Source organism: Desmodus rotundus, chromosome 7 (genome assembly GCF_022682495.2).
Source record: "Desmodus rotundus isolate HL8 chromosome 7, HLdesRot8A.1, whole genome shotgun sequence".
NCBI classification, from domain to species: domain Eukaryota; kingdom Metazoa; phylum Chordata; class Mammalia; order Chiroptera; family Phyllostomidae; genus Desmodus; species Desmodus rotundus.
In genome coordinates this window covers 105,420,503-105,436,102 of record NC_071393.1, presented here as the reverse complement: position 1 = coordinate 105,436,102, position 15,600 = coordinate 105,420,503, and the positions used below count along the sequence as shown (strand labels likewise).

At 41.6% G+C, this 15,600-nt stretch overlaps 1 protein-coding gene across 4 annotated transcripts in view; it reads left to right on the top strand.

The window, feature by feature from the left end:
- RTN1 (reticulon 1) overlaps positions 1-15,600 on the top strand; it is a 161,118-nt gene that overhangs the window by 38,381 nt on the left and 107,137 nt on the right. The gene's annotated exons all lie outside the window — the stretch shown is intronic.

The following is a 15,600-nucleotide window of genomic DNA, read 5'->3' as shown; positions in this document are numbered from 1 at the left end:
AAGGACAGGGTGCCTCCTTTTCTCATTTGACTGAAAACAAGCTGGCGAGAGGACACCTGTAATCAGAGTCCCCTGGAGCTCTGGCTGCTGGCTCACCTGCCGACTGTTGAAGGGAGAGGGAGGGAGCGGTTCTGCAGAGGCACCGTACTGTGTATGACTGGCCTCTACTCTGGAGGAGCTTACGTGGGTAAATCCCCTTACAAGCTCATAATTCAATCCAGCTGTAAAGAGTTTCCAGGCCTCTCAGTGACTTTTCATCCTCCAGGAAGGAAACGGGTATCTCGGGGAATGCATGGCCTATTTCCCTCAAAGGCCAGGTCTCCACAGTCAACACAGAGAATCAGGGCAACTATCCAGATAATTCAGGACACCCGAATCCACCCTGGCCTGAATTAGGCAAGTTACAAAGCAGCCTCCTTTGCAGGATCTGGCCCCTCATATAATTCTGCGGGGTTGCAGTACCCCAGCGTGTTCTTCCTGAGGAAACTGGCATCATTTACAACCTCAGACAGCGAGAGGCAAGAGTATTAATGTGACCCACTTTATCTGTCCCCTGGCTCTTTCTGTGGGATACATTACACTTTGACTTCCATTCTGAACAGCTCTTTCCTGTCCTGCACTGCGCTACCTGTGACCTGAGGGAGAAACAGGAGTAAATAGCAAACGGGACAGTAAGCAGGTGGGTGGTTTTGGCCTCTTCACTCGGAGATTCAGAAATCTGAGGCCCCAGTAGTACGTGTTTTGTTGTCTGTGATGGAGGACTGTCTTTTCACATTGAGGATTTTACTTGTTTGTGTGTTTATTTTTAATAATTATTTAGTTAAACATTATTTTAGAATAGTTTCGGGTTTACAGATAAGTGGGGAAGGTAGTACAGAGAGTTCCCTTAAGCCCCACATCCAGTTTCCCCTATTGTTAATATCTTACATTCATTTGTTACAACTAATGAATCAATAATGATCCACTGTTTTTCACTGAAGTCTGTACTTTATTTCCTTAGTTCCCCCTATAGCTCTTTCCTGCTCCAGGGCCCCACCTCGGACAGCACATTGCATTTGCTCATCTGGTCTCCTTAGGCTCCTGTGGCCTGGCTGTTCCTCAGACTCTCCTTGCCTTTGTGACCTTGACAGGTCTGGGTGCTGGTCAGACATTTGATAGAATGCCCCTCAGTGGGGGTTTGTCTGACATCATGATTACACTGGGGTTATGGATTTTGAGGACGAACATCGTAGAATACAGTGTCATTCTCAGCATTTCGATCAGGAGTACGTGGGATTGACGTGACTTCTGTTGGTAACGTCAACCTGGACCACCTGGGGTGGCGTTTGCCAGGTTGCTCTGCTGTAAAGGGACTGACATAAACTCAATGCCGTGTAAATCTCTATTCCTATTTACACCCACCAATCTCTGCAAACTACAGTCGGCCCTTGAACAACACGAGTTCGACCTGCACGATCTATTTATTATACATGGATTTTTTTCAGTTGACCATCACAGTTCAGCTGAGTCTACAAGTTCAAACCCACGTTGTTCAAGGGTCAGCGGGCAGTTGGGAATCCATATACGCAGAGGGCCGACTTAAGCTACATGCGGGTTTTCGACTGTAAGTTGAAATCTCTACCCCGTGCGTTGTTCAAGGGTCAGCTCTGTGTATACAGTCACGGGCTGCAGAGCAACACTGAGGTTCAGATGCACCGCATGTATGACGGCGGTCTCATTAGATTATAACGGAGCTGAAAATGTCCTATTACCCAGGGACGTCGTAGCCAGCCCTCGGACGTCGTAACGCAGCAAACGCGTGACCCCGTGCTTGTGGTGCTGCTGCTGTAAACAAACCCACTGCACTGCCAGTCTTGTAAAGGGTAGCGCACGGTCTGTGCCGCCATACTTGATCGTGATGACAAACAACTATGTTACCAGCTTGTGTGTCTGCTGTACTAAACGTTTATTGTTATTGTAGCGTGAACCTTTTCTACTTACTAAAAAAAAGTTTGCTGCAAAACATTCGGCCGTGTCATGCCGGCAGCAGCCTCACCATCCTGGGTCACCGCACCTCGGATTGCATCGTTTTTCTCTTGCGCTTGATTTTTAAGTGGCCTCTTAGCCCGGGAAACTGGATATCATACCTTTATTTCAGAGATTTACTGTGATGCTGTGTTTTATCATGGATAATAATAGACAGCATCCTATCCTTATAATGAGAACATGTATCCTGTGGGGGGTTTTTCTGGACTAACGTTGAACGCGTTGTCTCTTCACTATAGACGTCCTGACTGTGATGAGTTAATGTACCTCTCAAAGCTGAGTCTTTATTATTTGTAGTCATAACAACAACAAAAACACATTTTCATTTATTGTAAGACATATACGATGCTAGGCACTCACATTTACCTCATACAATCCTCATCGCTTTAGAAGTGTTCTTATTTCTGTTTCATAGGTTATTGGACCTCCAGGTTGGTGTAGCTGTCAGTGAAAGAGCTAGATTTGTACTAAGAAATACATGGCTCCAAATCTTAAGATCCTAATTGCTGTAAAATACTACTCCATAGGGCTCCCAGAGGTGGCTCTAGGCACAAGTAATGAAAAGGTAGACTTACATTTTCAACTTGACTCCAGTGCCTCTTACTTCCATATAAGGAAACAGACCTAATGCCTTCCTTCAGCCAAAGGAAAGACTCAACATGGGCACAGAGCTGGCAGCACGCAGGCCTTTCGGTAACCTTTAGTGTTGTGCCGTGTGGGTAGCTGCCTCTTTGACTACACAGAGAAGCATCCCTGGGTTATTCTTCTCACTAAATAGAAGGTTCTGGTTACTGGGTGCACAATGGACTTTTGAACAGCTCAAGAGAAAGCTCTCTCTACAGCTTCACAGGAGAGCTGACTGCCGGATGTCGCTCTGCCTTCTCCCAATCAGAGTCTACTGTTCCCCCTCTGACTCTTTCCGATGTAATGCTCAAATGGCACAGCAGGTTGCATTACCAGTACAATGGGCCCACGTAACTAGGGAGCCCAAGGTGGTGGTTAGGTGGGGGGATTTTCCCCGCAGCATACCACTAGCTCATACTCCGTGCTTGTAGAACTTGCTCAGAAAACGGTGCAGAGTGGTGGTGGTGAAGATTTATTTAGTGTTTAGCAATAGTGTGTTATAATAAGGAGTTCAAACTGCATCACACACAATAAATAATAAATCTTCCAAAAGAATCCTCTGGGGAAGCCAGAAGCTTGTGTTATTCCAAACAGTGATGGGGGCAATGTTCAGAGAATTCAAATGACTCCCTTAGAATGTGAAGGAATTATTCATGAATTATAGTAATTTGCATTGAGTTCATTTACAAACTTAACATAGCCGATCCTTTATTCATTAACTCAAACAATTTTGATTGCACCCTGACTGTGTGCAAGGCACTGTTCTAGGCACAGGAGGTATGAAGATGGACTGGCCGAAATCACTGTCCCGTGGGACCCCACAGTCTAGTGGATGAAAGAGGTCAGTAAATTATCAGAAACAAGGTAGCGGGTGCAACCTGAGACATTGATTTCTTTGGAGAGAATTAGACACTGTTTACTGAGGTTAGGGCGGACTTTCTTCACAGGGAGGATAAAACCTGAGCTGAGCCTGGAAGATTGAGTAGTAAACTGGGAGACCCGGCTGAGGTAGGAGTTTATGGAAAGGTACGGAGAGTGTGAAACAGCGTAGAAAGTTCCTGTAACTACAACTACTGATGTGAGCAGAGGGTGCAGATTGCTACAGAAAAGTGCCAAGTAAGTAAGAGCCAGTGCATGATTAAAAAGTCCTGTGTACCTTGCCTAGTAGCAGGGTTATTTTCCTGCAGGCAGTGGGGACCTTGAACAACAGCACTGTGTGCGACGTAAGACCGAATTCATCGTGAGCGCCGGGACCTTGACTCATTCTTCTTTATCTCCCCCAGCACCTCACACAGCACTTGGGACACGGTTGGTGATTAATACATGATTTTTGGGTTGATGTAGATTATTTTTATGATCATGTTTATTATGAATCCCCATTCTGGTCTTTTCCTCATCCTAAGCACATACCGTATTCCTGAGTAGAGCTCCTGCCTGGGCATTGGGATGAGAACAAGCTCATCTTCTGGGACAGTCAACAACACCACATGCATATGCATCGGAGTCTGTCACTTAAGGCCCCTGCGTGGTGCATATGTACCAGATATCAGTGTCGAGGTTCGGCCCTGTATCTTTCAGCGAACGGCTTAATGACATGTTTGTTTTAAAACTCTACAAGTGAACGCAGCTTCCTAGGCACTTGGGAAGGTATTCTCAAAAATTTGGATGAACCCTAATAATACAAACTGGTGGATTTTAAGTATTAGAAGAAATTCAGAATTCTGGCTAAGGTTGGCATTGTCCATAACATTTAAAATTAATATTGTCATTTTGAATTGGTGTAAAAAACAAAATCTTTTCTCATTAACTGGCCTTAGACAGTAAGTGCCTACACTTGTAGTAATATTATTTTTGAAATCTTTAATGTCATCAAGTGAAAATAACTTGGCTAATTCCAGTTTGTCCTATCAAAGATTGAAATTAGCCACAGAATATTGAAATTAGCCAGTGTGAACTTTAGTTGGTATGCACACAAACATACACACAATGTGGAATTATTTTCATGTAGAACTCAGCAGATGGGACTGAGATTCTGCTAGATTGGAGTGAATATTAAAGAGGTTTAAAAGAACGAGTGAGATGACTCGGCAGATCATAGATGATAGACCGTTACAGCCACGTGGGACCATCTGTGGTGAAAGTCAGCGTGGAGAACTCCCACAGGGGAGACTTCTAGCCGGACATACGGCTGCCCAGATAAAGACCACTTACCTCAGCCGCCATTATAGCTAATTGGGGCCATACAGCCATCTTCTGGTCAGTAGAATAGGACCATAAGTAGTACGTGCTACCTCTGAATTGCACCTTTAAAAGGAATATGTCATTTCCTTCCTTTTTATCCCCTTCCTCATCTTTCACTGAGGACACGGACTTGGTGATGAGCCACTTTCAACCATACAGGTGACAATACATCCAAGGTGGGGCAGGGCAACAAGACACAAAGACCTGGGCTCCAGCACCTTGGAACCATCATATTGTCCCTGGACTGAGTCATTCTTATTTTGGATCTTTGTTACAACAACCGAAGTTTATCGGAATACAGTGGGGAAGCAGGAGGGAGGTGTGTCAGTCAGATGCTTTGTGTTGCAAATGACAAAAACTCAATCCGGACTGGTCCTCGAAACAACAGGAGATGGACTGGCTGCTGAAACTGGAAACTAGAGTAGACAGGCTTCCGGGGTGATTTAATCCAGAGGTTTGCAATACCTGCAGACCTGCAGGGCTCTGATGCTTTTTGTCCATGATTATTTTCGTCTGTCTTCCTCTGTAAGTCAACAAGATATTGCTATCAGCTCCTAAGCTATGTGCATTTTTGTTAATTTAGCCAGAGAAGGGGGATGGGGAATATGCAGAGAGCTTCTTGTGTCTGGACCGTTGAACAAATTGAGATCCATTTTGATTGCAACAATTTTAGGTCACATGTCTATACCTGAATTACTCACTTTGGCAGAGATAGTGCCATATACCTACTAGGTTATCTTTGGGTTATCAATAATTGTGGTAAAGGGGGTATCATCCCGAATAGGTTAAGTTAATGAACATCCCTGAGACTGGATGTTAAGGTCAGTTGAACTCAAGATTCATTCATGGCTGTTACTCAGTGGGAGAGGTGGGTAATGGATGCTGGAGGCATCCAGTTTCCACTGCTAAAGGTGCGCATGGGGCTTCTGTGACACAGGAGCACAGTACGTGCTGTCGTGTAGGGGCGATGTATGAAGGATTGGCTAGAGCCACTTCAGACAGTGTTTGAAGGTCATGATCAGGATTTTGTAAATAACATGGGCATTTGGACCAACACTAAGAGCAGGTCTAGATGAAGGTGATTTTTGACAGTAGTACAACACAAATGTAAATTAGTGTAGTGATCCCCTAAGGGCGTCTAGGGAAATGTCCGCCTGGGTGTGTATTTCCGAGAAGGTAATGGCATTTTTGTGATTTCTCTGATAAGAGGCCCTAGGGACAGGGAATGAAATACATATGATTAAAAACACATCTACACACTTTCCTAAGGTAATTTAGTCTCTCATTAAATTCCAGAGGTTATGAATTAGGTAATTTTTTGTTGCTGTTACTCCTGTTTTGATTTATTTAAATTATCCAGGTAGTTGACAAAATCATCTGCTCTGCCTTGGCTGAACAGACTTAGTGTAGAGCCTGGTTCTTCTGAACTTAAGGAGAAAAAAAGGGTTGCGTTTGTAGTTTAGCCCCACCTTTGATTCTAAGGGCAGAAGACGGTAGACGTGGAGACTATAGTGTTTACCTCCTGAATCGTCTGGCTGCGCCCAGCGTAGACCTCTGCTTCTGGCACTTGGCAGGATAAATAAAACTGGGAAATCAAGTTTCTGGAGAAAAAGATCTTAATTTTGTCTAGAACAAAGTAAAATATTACATAATGATTAAAATGTGCACTCTGTGTTAATTATGAAAGACAGCAATGCTAATGCCGAGTCTGCGTTTCTCAGCAGAATCACTGTGATGTATGTTCTTCAGATTTGGCCAGTTTCAGTAATTTCTCTCCAGGGTTGTCATGGTTTGATCTTGGGGCCAGAGTGGATCAATTGCTTGAAACAGTATTTTTAGGGCCTTTTAAAAAGTATCAGGCTAAGGTTGTCACATGATTTCAGATAGGTTTACATTCATTGTCTTACTACCTTGCTGTTGGCACATGAAATAATATAGGTAATTTCAACCCAGCATGACAGAAGAAAAAAGAAGCTTTTGTATTCGACCCAGGGGCCACAGAAGAAAATCTCCTTAACAGTTCTCTTCACTGATAGAAAAATATTTACTAGAATTCCCGGAAGGCTAGAAAGTGTTAATGATCATTTCTTGCTTCCTGCCTGTATGTTTTGAAGGATTCTGCTTTTAAATCCTGTTTTTTGAGACTCTTAGAGGTTATAATATTCACCATTAAATGTGATTGTGTTAAACGTATATTGACCACATCTCTACATTTCAGAGGAAACTGGAATGGTAGTAAATGCAAAGAAAGCATAAAATGGAAGATTTTGACCTCCTTTTCGAAACTGAGCCATAAGAGTACTGTTGGTCCTGGTTTAAGTTCCCTTGTGATACGAAAGCAGTTGTTATCTTGTCATTTTTAATGAACACCTAAAGCTTTCCAATTACATGGGCCTAGTTCTTTATTTGCTTTTCAAGTTTACGTGCACACGCACACACATACAAGCATGTATCTCATTAGACATGTTACCACCCCCCAACCTTTTTGTCTCTCAGGTTAAATTGAGCACACTTTTTTTATGTCTTTACTGTTGAATAGTGAAGCTTGCTTAGAGTTACTTCTGGGAGGAGAGTCCCTGAGCTATATAACCTGAGCTCTACTTCCAGGATAAGATGACGGAGTGAAGCCAAAACACACAATCTCCCTCTTCCAGGAAGCCAATGGCATGCCAAAGATTGAATACACTTAAAAACCAACAAAATATGCTCATAGCCATCAAATAAAGGCAGAGGTACAGCTTCATGCAATGGAACAGCCAGGGAAAAAAGAAACCACAGGACTCCAAGTTCCTTGATGGCTCTCAATTCCATTTAGGACTTCCGGCTCCTCGGACGCAGCTGAGGGAACAGAATGTGAGTGGACAAAGCCCTGAGCAGTCTCGCCAGTATCCTCCATTTAGATAGAATCAAGGTGTGCGTGTGCAGGCACCCGTGGAGATGATTTGAAAAGCCCTCCCCAAACCCTTAGTGTCTACCAAAGGAAGAAACAGCATCAGGACTAACCTTAATGAAACCGGCCAGGTGGAAAGACAGCTGAGAGGGAATAGGGAGTGACTATAATTACCCTGAGCAGATTATTTCCAGCACTAATTAGTGATTTGGCTGACTGGACGATGGAGGGTAAAGTAAATGGGGGAAGCAGGAGCCTGGAGAAAGAGCTACATGGAGGGTCCGGTTGTTAAACCACAGCAGGATGTTAATTTGGCCAAAATGCTTTCTTTTGGAGGAGGGGTGGCTGTGTTGTCTGGGAAGAAAGTGCGATCCACTGCTGGGTAGAAGAGACACAGAAAGTAGACACTGGGTCTGTCTAAATGAAGCTTCCTCAGCTCCACCTTTTTGGGAAGTTGGGAAGATGAGGATAATATCCCGTAACCTAGGGTGACTTAAAAGATATAGGCCCAGATGCCGGATCTTTATGTATAAGGAGCAAGATGCGAGAGCAGCCCCAGGTCTGCTCACCATAGCTGTCTATAGTCCCAGCTGAGCTCACCCCTGGATAGAAGAATCTGAACTTCCCAACTCAGGCTGCACATAAAGAAGATGAAAGTGTCAGATAATATGGAGGAGAGCCAAAAAGCAATTATACAGTCTCGACAGAGCTGTTCAGGTTGAATATAAGCAACGTGAAAAGAAAGCAAATGGAAACTGGGCAAAGATAAAGGAACAAAAAGGAAATGAGAGAGAGGAGGATAGAACGTGAGGGAAGAAGGATTTGTCGGGAAGAAGGATTTGTCTGGAAGAATGCTAGCAATGAAATGGAAGCATATTATCTATGTGTTGCTTTTTGCTATAAGGAACTTAAAAGACAATGGATTCAATAAAAGGAAACCAAAGGCAAGATGATATAGCTATAGAATGAGATAAAAAGGGGAATGCCAGAGTCAAGGGAATACCAGTAAATGGAGGGGCAAAACAATGTAGTTACCCCCCATGATAAGTACATTAGAAATACAGGAGAAAGGGGAGGGGCATGGGTAAAACTCGAAATAATGGCATAAAAGAAAGGTTTTGAAGTAATTACCGACTGTAAAAGGGAAAGTAGGGATTTAAACATTAGAATATAATACTTATGGAACTCAAAGACAACAGCAAAAAAAATTTTGATAAAAGCAAAAAAAAGAAAAGATATATATCTGAGTTAGAAAATAGAACAAATGGAACAGAAAAAAATAGAACAGAATAGAAGGGAAAAAAATTCTAAAAGGAATTACCAAAAAAAGTGAAATCACTGATTCGCTAGATGAGAACATACTATGTTTCATGAAAGATTGATACAAAGCTTCAGTGCCAAGGCATACATTCTCCGGTTAAACTTGGAAGCTAGAGAATCAATTCTTTTATCTTTAAATTTTAAGAAATTTTCGATTACAGTTGACATTCCATATTATATTAATTTTAGGCGTGTAGCATAATGATTGGACATTTATATGACTTACGAACCGATTCCCTCTGCTGAGTCTGGTACCAACCTGGCACCACACACACTTATTACAATATTATTGGCGATACTCTCTGTGCTGTACTTTACATCCCCATGAAGATTTTGTAACTGCCAGTTTGCACTTCTTAATCCCTTTACCTTTGCCACCCAGCAGAGAATCAGTTCTTCAGGCATCTTCTTGACACATAAAAAGAAATTGCCTACAAGTAGGAAAAATCAGGCTCACCTCAGAATTCTTACAAGGCAACAATCAAAGCTAAAAGACAATGAAGCATAGTGTAAACTTCTGAAGAAGAAGAGTGACTCAAGAATTTGATTTAATTATTAGTTTAAAACTTAAATATAAACAAGCAAAAAAGAATAATGCCAACCCCCATTGCTACCACTCAGAAAGAACTACAGTGTTAATGTTTTGTCACATTCCTGCCACTTCGCCCTAAGTGTGTGACAGATGATGAAGAGCCACGTTGTTACCGTTTTAAAAGTTACACAATTAACACAAAAGTTAAAATGTCCCAGATACACATCTAGACCTATTTTAAAAGTTTAGTATGCATATCATTCCATCTTCATTTTTATACATTTATATTTACTGATAAAAACAATATGATATACACAACCTTGGGTGTCTCTGCGTGCACAAATGTGAACGTTTTTCTAAGGTAAACATTAGAATTTCTGAGTTGCAGGACTTCTGCATTTTTCAGTTTGCACTAAGCACGTGATGCCCAGCCAAATTGTTGTTAAGGGTAAACCAAAGATTTTCCAGCGAGCAAGATCTTTGGGAGGACTGTTCTTAGAGACACATCCATCTCAACCAGGCTTTCAAATGTATTCACATGAAAGTTTTCAAAATATTTTCTTATGATTCATTTTGTCTACCTTTGTCAAATTTTCTTGGAGGATAAAAAGCATATAATCATTTAATAGGTGCCAAATAGGCACTTGATCAAGTTCAATAGTGAAAAAAAGGAATAAGTAACTTTTAGGAGTTAAAAAAATAGGAATAGACGAATATTTTTTCTAACGTTAGTTAAAAAAAACAAATCTTACAGCATTAAATGTTTTCTCATTAAAATCATGGACAAATACCATCTGTCTTTATATTTTTAACATTTTCCGGTTTTGGCAAATTCATTTAGACCAAAGGGGGAAAAAATAAAAGGAATACTGTATATGAAGAAAACCTGAGAGAATAAAACTAAAAAAACTGCTCGGAATGTTAACAGAATATGATAAGGTGGTTCATTATATAATAAAGCTAAAGACATAAATAGAGAATATGAAAGAAGAGATATTTATTATAATAACCAAATGATAAAGATATATAGGAAAAAATAACTGTATTATATAATACACAAAAGGCTGATGTAAAATCAACATTAAAAATCTACCAAAGGACATACAAGAAGACTTATGTACATTTGTACCTTATTCTTGAATAGAAAAGTTCTAAAAGTTGTCATTCTCCCCAAGTTAATCTCTAAATAAATACCAACTAGAAATCAAGATTTCCTTCTGGGAATTTGACAAAATGGCAATCAATTTCCTTTGGAAAAATAAACCTGTAAGAACAGCCAGAAGATTACAGGGAGAGGAGAAAAATAATCTGTCAAGATAATACCCGAAACTGTTTAGAGCTGAAAAAGAAATACATCAGTGGAAATGAATGAAGATTCCAGAAGTCAACTAAAATTCATACAAATATTTGGTATTCCAAAATGAAGCATTCAAATTACTATAAGAAAATATAAGTATGTGATAAATGGCCAATTTACTTAACTGAGAAAAGAAAGAACAGCCCTGTAAAAATAGAGAACTTGATGAAGAATATGAACAAGAATTTCGTAGAAAAATAAATACAAATGGCAAACACGGAAGGCAAATATTATGATTACACCATTCATAATGAAAGAGAAGCCACATAAAATGAGATGTTACACTTGTGCATATGAAGGCAAGGTTTTCTTTGCTCACTGACCCCCGGTGTTGGCCCGGCGGAGTGGAGGCAGGAGCTCTCACACGGTGGGCAGCAGAGCCGATCTCTGCACGCTGCTCTAAAGGAATGGTTGGCAGCATTTCTCCACAGAGATATGAAAGCACACACTCTTTAATTTAGCATCCCATTGCTAGAACTTGACTCTCTGGTAAATTTGCAAAACTACATAAATTTGTGTGTACAAGGATGTTTATTACAACGTTATTGTTATAAAATGCTCAGAAAAAAAATAAATGTCCACTGACAGGGTCAGGTTAAAAAATTCAAGTACATTCATACGATGGAATGCCTCTGAATCATCACAGAGAACAAGGCAGATCTGAACTTGCCTTGTGGGAGGAGCTCTGAGGCGTATTGCTTGGTGAAAACAGAAGACGGAGAAGAGTCACATACATAGCATGATCCCTTTGTGTAAGTAAAGAGTTAAAGGTTTTGACAGGTACGGGGATAGAAAAAGGTACAGAGATCAATTTAGGCTAATCTAGGCATATAAGAATTGCCTGAGGGACACACGGAATATGCAACAGTAGGGTATCAGAAGGAGAGGAAGCATTTTTCTTTCCATCTTACGCCTTTTGTCCTGTTTGTATTTTTAACAATATGCACGTATAAGGATTATGTTTATCTGCCAGTCTGCATGGAACCCCAATCACACCAGTCTGGCCACGGGCCTCTTCTCTTCTTTTTCTCTGTTAGGAGAGTACACTCTAATGTGTTCATGGCTTTTTCTTTAGTTCTGACGTCACTGGCAGGTAAAGCTGCACATAAGAAAGAGAAGATCGGGCCTGCACTTCTGTCACTAACACTAGTGGTCAGTGACGCTCACTGAGGGCTGATTGTGCTGAGTGCTTCCAGAATGGTCTCAGCTTCTGCTCACAGGGACCCATGAGACTGGTACTGTTTTCATGCCCATTGGACAAAAGAATCCTAGCATTTGGGACAACGTGGATCGACCCGGAAGACATTCTGCTAAGTGAAATAAGTCACGGAAGGCCAAATACTGTGTGATTCCTCTTACTTGTGGCATCTAAAATAGTCAAAGGTGTAGAAGTAGACAGTAGAATGATGGTTTTCGGGGATGGGAGGAGAGGATACGGGGAGTTGCTTTTCAGCGGGTGTGAAGTTATGGTTAAACAGGATGAGCATGTCCCGGAGATCTGCTGTACCATGTAGTGCCTATCGTCAAAGGTATTGTGGCCTTAAAAATGTGTCAGGAGAGATCTCATGTCAGGTGTTCTTACCTCAAAACTATTTTTAAAAAGTAGGGAAGGAAGGGGGGAAAAAAAGGAGAAAAGAACAAACAGAAGAAAGAAAGGAGAGACAGAAACACAAACTTTGGGGGATGATGGGTATGTTTATTGCCTGGATTGTGGTCACGGCAACACAGGTATGTACATATGTCCAAGTTCACCCAATTGTATACATTAATTATGTGCAGTTTTTCATACCAGTTTTACGCTGCAATAAAACTGGGGGCAAGAGTGCAGATTGAGGATTATAGAGATGTAGTTACTGGCCCAGGCTCTATCTGTCTAAGAAGAGGCAGGTCAAGGGTGCGAAGCTGGGTGTGCCGAACCCCAGCTAGAGCTCTCAGTGCCATTACGTTACCTCTGCAGCAGCACCCTTCAGGGGACTCCTCCGCTACAGGGCGAGTTAAACAGTGTTCCCTGGCCCCAAGCAAACCACCATTTATGAATTCTTTTCTTGATGGGATATGTGTTTCAGGTTCCAAATACCGACTCAAATGGACTTGGGGAAATGCAGCTCTTTTGTAAGCCAAGGACCATCTAAACTTAAGGTTCTTTTGTCTTCAATAATATATGTACTACAGCAGGAGTTTCTTAAGTACTTCTCTGTCCCTTGATTGCTTTCCCCAAATAAGTTCTGATTGCTGAATTTTATACTCATTGGGACTATTTTGGGTACTTCAAAGGTGTACTTTTGGACTTACTCATTTTGCTTCAGTTCAGGTACTAAGGCCTGCCATCATGACATGCTGGGTCTTAGAGCTAAACGCAGTCCCAGGCACGTCACTGTCCCCCTCACAATGGCCGTGTGGGCTCAAGCAGCAAAGGTGAAATAACTGGTCAGGAGTTTATGCCACTGATAAAGTTTTAGTGTACATAATGCATCAGACTCTTTGAACAGAAATCAAAGGGGAGTTTTCCATAGGTTTTTGCCTCTTCTTTACTTTATACTTTTTTACCCATTCTTATAACTCTTTCTGCCTTTCCTAAAATCCAGAAGCTGAAAGAGACCTTGACAAGGCCAGCTGTAATCTTCTCTAGTTATAGTAATAGTGATGATGATAATAGCTGTTACTTATTGGATGCCCATCTGAGCCATGCACTATTATAGGTACTTCATATTCAGTGTCATTTATTTCTCCGAGTAGAAGAAAGACAGAGAAGCTCAGACCTAATTTCTTCTACTAATTAGTTTAATTGTGAATGCTGTGAGATGTTCTCTTTACTCCTTCTTACAGATGAATAAAGCCTCTAAAAAGTTGCACCCAAGTCTCATAAATAGTGTCACTGAAATTTGAACCTTTCTGACTGCAGATCCTTTGATCTTTGGTGGACTGTTTGAGGCAGAGTGTAAACGGGGCCGTATTAGACGGGAACATTCAGTAATATCTAGCAAGGTGCTGGTCCCTTTTTCTACTCTGTGCTGCCTGTAGTCCCTGTTGGGCCACTGATTTCTGTGGGCTGCGGATGGGATCTACTTTCTGGATGCTGAGGCAGGGAACTTCTTTTTATATCCTGTTTGCTGCTTGGAGGGGAAATCTACTGCGTCCTTATGGCCAATAAGAGAAAGCACAGGGAAGACTTTTGGAACACAGAGGAAAGGACTGCCTCCATGGGTGGCCCAGTGGTGTCCACGCCTGCTGGAGTTTCAGCCCTTCAGTCCTCCCTCACATATACTATTTCCTAATAGAGACTATTGAAAGCTCCAACCCTGAAGTTCAAGTCAGACACCACCACCCAGACCTTCAAGATGATTGGAAGGGTGGAAGTATTGTATATTGGAAAAAGCAAGGGGTGTGAAGCTGAACCAGACTAGTTCAAATTCCAGTTCTACCACCTAAGAACTGTGTGGCTTTAGGCAAGTTACTTTACCTGTATAAAGACTCAGCTTCTTAATCTGTACAATGCTGATAATAACAATTGTAGCATAGAGTGTATGAGGGGACTAAGCAAAAAAGTATGCAAAGTTTCTTTAAATAAAGATATTTGCCATTTGATATGACAGGCAGATTAATTCTGGGAGCAATGTTAATTTACTTAAATAAGTTTCCAAACAGATGGGAGAGAAGCAGACGCGCTTAGGTAGAGACAAAGCACCGGCTGACAGGATTTATCTGGGCACTCAGCTCTCCTGTGTTTTCCTCTTGTTATAATTTTTCATACGGCCTTCAGCAGTGTACTTATTAGGCACTGACATTAATTCACATAATAAAAATGAGACTTTCAAAGAGAAGAAAGATGAAACCATTGTTGAAGGAAGAATAAAGATGAAACAGCTTGAGCGCTGACGGATGTCGTGAATCAGATGAACGCCATGACTGGGAAACATCGTTTTGCAAACGGAAAAGGTGTCTGAGGTTGCGCGAGGCTTGGTAAAAACAGCCTTTGGAACACGAGCCAACATATTTAGAGTTGTAAGACACAGACACCTGTCCGAAGAAATCACTGCAGGATTCACCCATTGAGGTAAACTCTGGACCAAGGTGAGCAGGGTTGTCTGATCTATGAAAACAGGTCAAAAATGGGGAAAAAAAGTGACAAATATACTTGAATCTCTCAGTAGATTTGCAAAGGGTTTCAGGTATTAAAATGTATCAGTTAAAAAGGAGAACTCTTAAGTCCCAAAAGTTTACCAGTTCCCATTCTCATTTCAGTCCTATTTATGTCCCAGTAGGTACAGAACCAAGAGTGCCGTTACTTACTTACTCCTCAGCTGCTAGGAGTCACGTAACTACCCCACAGTCCATGTTTGTGTGTGGTATACAGTTTCTTTCTACAAAAATACTCATGTGAAGAGGGAATAACGTTTCACCGTGAATTTCCAGCATGGTAAAAGAAACACCGCTGACTTGCCTTTCCAAAAGGCCATGCCAAAGCTACTCCCAAAGTATACTCCCGTCAGTCCTGTTAGTGCAATGTTTTCTCCACCCAACGCGAAACCCAGAAGACATGCTGCAGAGATCCATAGAGTTGACTGCATATAAATCGAAACTTCTCTACAGCCAAAGATACCATAAAGTGGA